We start from the raw sequence: 7,154 nt of genomic DNA on the forward strand, positions 1-7,154 counted from the left end.
ATTCATTAATTGTAATAAGCTAACATTGAACTTTTCTCAAGCATTTCAACATTATATCATTCCGATTGCGTAATAAACTATTTTTTCGAAAGATTTGCTTAAAATCTTACGTTTGCTAGTGTTATTTTCAAACAACACACGTGACACACTTGACTAAACCTGATTGGTTGTTGTCATAGTAACACCTCACGGTGCTATTTGAAACTTGTTCAGTTCAGTTCAGTTGTTCACGAGGTGCATGCGGTTGCTTGCATTAAACGTATAAACTGTTAAATTAGATGGCGACTCTGCATTAAACGTATTTATTTAATTAATCGGCGATCATATTTCACCAGAGGACTAAGATAAAACAACTCGATTTAAAATATGAGCAGTTTTAGTGGATCTGACGTTGAGGGAAAACGTATTTCGCTTTTTGTTTGGAGATGAACGAGACAACACGAGGGTAAGTGATGACAGATTTTCACATTTCTTTATTTAGTTAACTGTTAAATAAGTAAAACATTACATTACATTTAAACCAGCTTCTTTATGTAACGTTATGTCTGTGTTGCGTGTGGTAATTGGAACATCTTTATTTTCTGACTAACGTTAGGCATTTCTCTTAAGCATTTCAGAAATCATTAAAACCTTTCATTTTTTTTAGCATAGCGACATAAATATGACCAACCAGATCCCAAGTAGACAGGAACAAATGAAGATACAGCGCATAGAAAGACTTATTCTTGGTGTTAAGTTTGTTGTTGCTATTTGTTTTCACGTTTAAGTTTTTCTAATGTTTCTCTTGCAACGCTAACGTTAGTTTAAAATGAATGTTTGAGCTGTCTTACCTGAAAATACCATGATATGACCATATGGTTATTATAACTCCAGTAATGTTCAATGGCTAATGTTTATATCAGTTCAATCTTGACAACCTTATTGTCTTTTTGTATATTTTTAAATGTATTTCTAATTACATATGGACACAAAAATGCCATTGTAAGAAGGGATACTTTTATGAGAGATTGTAAAACTGCCGAGGCTGGGTTTGATTATATTATATTGTCTTAATATATTGTACTCGGGGTAAGTAAATCTTAAAACGAAAACAAATCATTAATCATCATTTACCTGCCTGTTGTTTTTCAGATCAACTGCTATTGACATTTTTGAATCGGGGCAAATGTGGAGTGATTCGGAAGAAAAACGTTTGCAACACATCCATTCCAGGTGGCTAATTTCTGTCCTTTTGAATTATTCTTGTAAAAAACGTTTTTTAATTGTAAAGCTGTAAGGGACTTGGCCTAGTCATCCTTGCATATACCATTTGGCAGGGCACCAGACTAACTTTTTTTACTAGGAGCACAGTGGCCCCCAACTGAAAATTTTAGGGGCGCAACCAGAAAATTTAGGGGCACACACGGTAAAACAACATGCTAACCAAATATTCACATGTCTACTAATTTAGACTGTATTACTAATAAATACTTTAATTATAGATTCAGAAAGTACAATGTGCTGTTTCAAATTCAGTGTCATATCACAAAAAAAGTTCAAATTTGCTGGTCGCACATGTGCGACCGGATGTAAAATTCAGTGGCACACTCTCAAATTTAGGTGGCAAAATGCCACCATTTGATAGCAGTCTGGAGCCCTGTTTGGCATCATTTCTGATTTCCTTAAATCTCCTTAAACAGAGGTGAACCTTAAGTTTGCAAGACCACAATAGACAAACAATGGAAAATGATCTAAGTTCAAATAAAACACAATTGTCAATGTAAAACATATCCTGTAATACACACAGGTTGCTTTATTTCATGAGCGTGTTCTAATCCTATCTTCATTCCCACTTGTAGAGTGCTCTGACAGATAAAACTGACACGCTTGATGAGGACACAGTCAAAGCTTTAAAAGGTAAACTGAGAAGTTAACAAAACTTCCATACATGCATATCTATGCCAATTTATTTTAAACATGGATAGCCAAATGTTCATTCATTATTGGTTAATTGGTATATTCTGTTTCCTTTTCACAGACCGTGTGATAAAGCAGTCTTCAATTACTACGGTGTCTGAATTGCAAGAAGAAGTGAACCTCCACTTAAACATGTGACATCTAAACTGTTTTGTGTTTTAGTTCAGCTTTTTATAGGTTTATCTTAAGTTGGTTAAAGGCGGAGTGCACTATTTTTGAAAGCCAATGTTAACATTTGAAATTACCTAAACAAACATGCCTCTACCCCAATAGAATCTGGACCTTCTTTTGATAGAGCCACCACACACATACGCAACCCCGGCAAGGATGTCGGTTAGTAGACACGCCCCTTACTGCTGGTTGGCTACAAGTGTGTTTTGGTAGTCGGCCCAATTTCCTTTTCCAAAGCGTTTTTCAAACATTGTGCACTCCGTCTTTAAATTGCACTTAAAAAAATTTTTTTCATTGCTTATGAATATTTAGTGATTGCATATTCATAGTGTACTTTTCATTAATACATTTAATGTTAATGTTGTACAATTTGATAGAAGTAGCTCTGTAATTGCATTTCTCTGATATTTGTTTTATATGTTTCTCTTTGGTCAAGAGATTATGTATGTCTCTGTGCTTGATTAATTTACTTTAGGTATTTTTGTAATGTACACAACACAATATGAAGTATATTAAATTGTTCTGTATTCAAAATCTGTGTATGTGTCTTAATATTTAATGATTTTAATATAACATTTTAAATATTAAAAACAGCTTTATAATAAAATAGAAGTGTAATGCTAATACATTTCTATTAATGTAATGCTAGTATATTTCTAATATGCTGAAGTACTATTAAAGTGTTCTTAAAGCACAGTTAAATTAAGCTTTAAATGTATTCTAACTGTATTTTGAAGTGTGTGAGAAGTGCATTTCAAATGAATTTTAAAGAAGTACACTTAAATTGCACTAAATATATTTGAAGTTGTTCCAATTTAACACAATTTCAATATATTAAATATAATGCAAATAGATTAAAATTGACTTTAAATATATCTTGAAATGCATTTAATATATTTGAAGTGGGTTCAATATAATACATTTAATATGCATTTATTATAGTAGCTTTTAAATATATTAAGTATGTTCCAAAAAATACTATTAAAATATATTTCTTTTTCTCCTGGGATATAATTTTTCTAAATGTATTAATTGTGAAAATGTAGTCTGTGAGTGGCATGTTTTTTATGTAACCAGTGCCAATGTGTTGTATTTAATAAAAAGTGTCATTTATAAGAATCTCGCAGAATATTATATTTTTTTCTACAAAGTACCACATTTACATACATGCACGCCGATATAGTAGGTGTCAGTCCAACCATGTTGGTAGTTTACATCCTATGTTTAAAAGCAATGTCCTATTACATATTTTACAACTTGATATTTACACGGAGTTGACAGTGCAGATACGTCACCTGCCCTTCAAAATTACTTTTTATATAGTCTATATAGATTGTTGTCCATACAAAATAAGGGTTGTTAAATTATTATTTCACAACATTTATGAGAATAAGTCATTATTTTAAATAAATTGTTGAATTATTTCAAAGCAAAAAGATTTTTAAGTAAGCTCCGACAGAAACACTTTACAAATGATTAAATCAAATACAGTTTTTTCCTTTATTTAATGCATTTCAATGGATCTAAATGTTGCCAACAGTATGTTTTAAGAAGGGGTCAGTTTTTTTTTAGTTCGATCTCGTCTTACATTTATAGGGTGTGAATATCTAGTAGACTAACTTAAATTAGGCCTACTACTTTAAAAAAAAAGATTTACAAAAACAGATTAAATATAAAGAAAACGCACAATGTTCACACAACCATGGCTCAGACAAAACACGTCCTTATATAAGCGCGGGTCAAGCGTCAAGAGCTCATTATTATTCGACTGAAGCGCGCAGCCGAATAACACTCGCTGCGTAGACGTTTGTAGCACGGCAAGAGACGCAATGCTTCGTTCCCGTTATTTCAGGGAACTGGGGTTACGTGCAGGGCCGGAGTGGGGCCACTTTTCAGCCCGGGAGTTTCAGGCCCAAGACCGGCCCACTTTTTCCATAGTGTTATTCCAAATTAGCACTTTTTTCAAATTGGATAAATAAAGCAACAGTTCAGCTCTTACTATAGTTTTTATTAATATCATGGTTCAACAAATAAGGTAAAAGTTAAATAATATTTCACTTAAGATAAGAAGTTAACAAAAATATTCCTCTACACTCTAAAAAAGGCTGGGTTACTTTTTACCCATAATGGGTAAATATTGGACAGAACACATGCTGGGTTAAAAATTACCCCATAAAAATAACCCAATGTTGGGTTGTTGTTATGCAACCATGGATTATAATAACCCAACAGGTGGGTTAAAACAACCCAGCACTGAGTCAATTTTAACCCAGCAGCGTGTTCTGTCCAATATATAAAATATATAAATAACCCAGCCCTTTTTAGAGTGTATTTGTCATGATTTCGGTCTTATTGGCTGCTTTGTCTTTGTTTCTCTATGTGTTGTGTTTTTGTTTTGACAGCTCCACACGTGCGCGTCCTCCACCTGGTGATCTCATTACCTCTGACTTCTCTCACCGGCGTCCCGCACCTGATTCTTATTATTGTCCAATCCGGTTTGATTTAAATTCCCCTCGTTTCCCTTGTTCTTTGCAAGTTCGTCTTTGTATATACCTGCCGCTAGCTTGTCTAGTTCCAGTCCTGTCGTGTCTCTGTTTCCTGTGATATCTTATTATTCTCCGTGCTCTCTGCTGCCTTTGCCCCATCAAATTTCCCTGCCCTGCTGTCTGTCTCTCCCGATTGGTGTGACTTCTGTCAGGTCTTTACGAACTCTCAGTCAGTGGATTCTCCAAGCAACATTTCTCTCCTTGCGCTGTCCAGCCGCAGTGCGCTCTAGCGCGTAATTCTGCTGAAGACGCTGACAGCCGCAGTGCGCTCTAGCGCGTAATTCTGCTCTTCGCTCTGACTGCCGCAGGGCGCTGTCCAGCGCGCTTACTGCTGAAGACACTGACCGTTTCTCTCTCTCTCTGTGCCCCGCCAGGCATCTCTCTGTTTGCCCACCAGGATTACATCTCTGTGTGTACTGTTCTGTGGAGGTCCTACAGCCCGGCTGTGTTTCCCACATTGTGACCATCCAGAGGAGATCGCTGTGGTCTGCATCGCTAGTGTTATCTCTTCATCTATCCATCACATACACGGACACTGAGAGTTATCTATTTATACATTACTGATTCACCAAGTGTTTTCCCTTTTATATTTCCCACCTGATGACATTGAGTGTGCTCTTTTATACATTTTGAATTAAAGACCTCTGCGCTGGGATTCCTGTATTGTGTGTGATTCCTAACAGGACGAACTTGCCAGTATGAATCCCGCGGAGGTTGAGGACTTTTCTGCCCGTATGTCGGACCTTTCCTCAAGTTTGGATACCACCCTACCCAGTCAGTCGTCGCAGACAGAGCTGCAGTCCTCGCCGACGGAGCCTCATGCTACAGCCCCACCTCCATATGATGGTAATCCCTCCTCTTGCCGGGCATTTCTGTCACAATGTTCCTTGGTTTTTGCCCTCCAGCCCCGCCGCTATTCCTCTGAGCGCACCCGGGTGGCGTTTGTGATTGCCCTTCTGGTTGGCAAGGCGCGTGAGTGGGCTACGGCCGTGTGGGATGCTCGCGATCCTTGCTGTCGGTCGTTTGGTGATTTTCGCAAGGAGATGGAGAGGCTCTTTGACCGTTCAGTGCGCGGGGACGCCGCTGCGGCTCGGCTGGCTCTTCTGGTTCAAGGAGGGCTTACAGTCACTGATTACGCTATTAAGTTTAAGACCTTAGCGGCTGCCTGCCACTGGAATGAAGCGGCTCTTCGTGCGCAGTTTGCGAAGGGGTTGTCTGATGATCTCCATGATGAAGTCGCTGTTCACGATCTTCCCCCCACGCTGGATGCTATTATTGATCTGGCGCTCCGGATTGAAGCCCGGAGAATGCTCCGCAACCAGCGACGATCTCTTCGCCAGCGAACTCCTATAGACGAGGCCACCGCTTCCCCCTCTTCTTCTTCACTCCCTGTCAGGTCGGAGCCCATGCAGCTGGGGCGCATGCGCCTGTCACAGAGAGAGAGAGATAGACGCCTACAGAATTCTCTGTGTTTGTATTGCGGGAGGCCCGGACATCTTGCGAAGACTTGCCCGTTAAAGAACCGTCGTCCTTCTATGAGCCCAGGAGTTCTGGTGGGCGCCACTACTTCTAAACTCTCCCCTGTCTCCAGTACCCAACTCCCCGTCATGTTGTCCTTCGCTGGGCGTGATCATCCGTCCACTGCCCTTCTCGACTCTGGAGCGGAGGGCAACTTTATAGATGAAGCTCTGGTTCGCGCCTGGGGTGTTCCGGTTGTCCCTCTCCAATCCCCTTTGGATGTCTGGTCCCTTAAGGGGCAGCAGATGGCACGCATTACACATTGCACCTCTCCTGTGAGTCTCTCTGTGTCTGGCAATCATCGTGAAGAGATTGTGTTGCATATTCTTCATGCTTCTCTGTCTCCCATTATTTTAGGGCATGGTTGGTTAGCGCAACACAATCCTCACGTTGATTGGCAGCATAGTGTTATTTTGTCTTGGTCCCAGTCGTGTCATGTGTCTTGTCTTGGTTCTGCTGTTTCTGGTTCTGTTCTTTCTCTTCCTCAGGTTCCGGCGGTCGATTTGACCGGAGTCCCGGCGGAGTATGCGGATATCGCTCAGGTGTTTAGTAAAGCCCGGGCCACCTCCCTGCCTCCTCACCGGCCATATGATTGCGCTATTGATCTCCTCCCCGGCACTTCTCCGCCTAAGGGTAGACTTTATTCCTTATCGGGTCCTGAGAGAGAGGCTATGGACCAGTATATTAATGATGCCCTGCGTGCCGGTCTCATCCGTCCCTCCACCTCGCCTGCAGGGGCGGGGTTTTTCTTTGTTGGCAAGAAAGACGGCTCCCTGCGCCCTTGTATCGATTATAGGGGTTTGAATGACATTACTGTTAAGAATAGGTACCCCCTTCCTTTAATGTCTACTGCGTTTGAGCTCCTGCAGGGGGCGCAGTTCTTTACCAAGCTAGATTTACGCAACGCCTATCATCTGGTCCGTATAAGAGAGGGAGATGAATGGAAGACAGCCTTTAACACCC

General features: G+C 40.1%; 1 long non-coding RNA gene across 1 annotated transcript; it reads left to right on the top strand.

Moving 5' to 3' along the window:
* The first annotated feature begins 675 nt into the window (after positions 1-675).
* Positions 676-2,422, top strand: LOC135787649 (uncharacterized). The gene is made up of 3 exons (XR_010547149.2): positions 676-1,212; positions 1,839-1,896; positions 2,018-2,422. It is a non-coding gene; the product is annotated as an uncharacterized lncRNA (long non-coding RNA).
* The last annotated feature ends 4,732 nt before the right edge of the window (positions 2,423-7,154 follow it).

The sequence above is a fragment of the Paramisgurnus dabryanus genome, chromosome 20, assembly GCF_030506205.2.
Source record: "Paramisgurnus dabryanus chromosome 20, PD_genome_1.1, whole genome shotgun sequence".
Taxonomy (NCBI): domain Eukaryota; kingdom Metazoa; phylum Chordata; class Actinopteri; order Cypriniformes; family Cobitidae; genus Paramisgurnus; species Paramisgurnus dabryanus.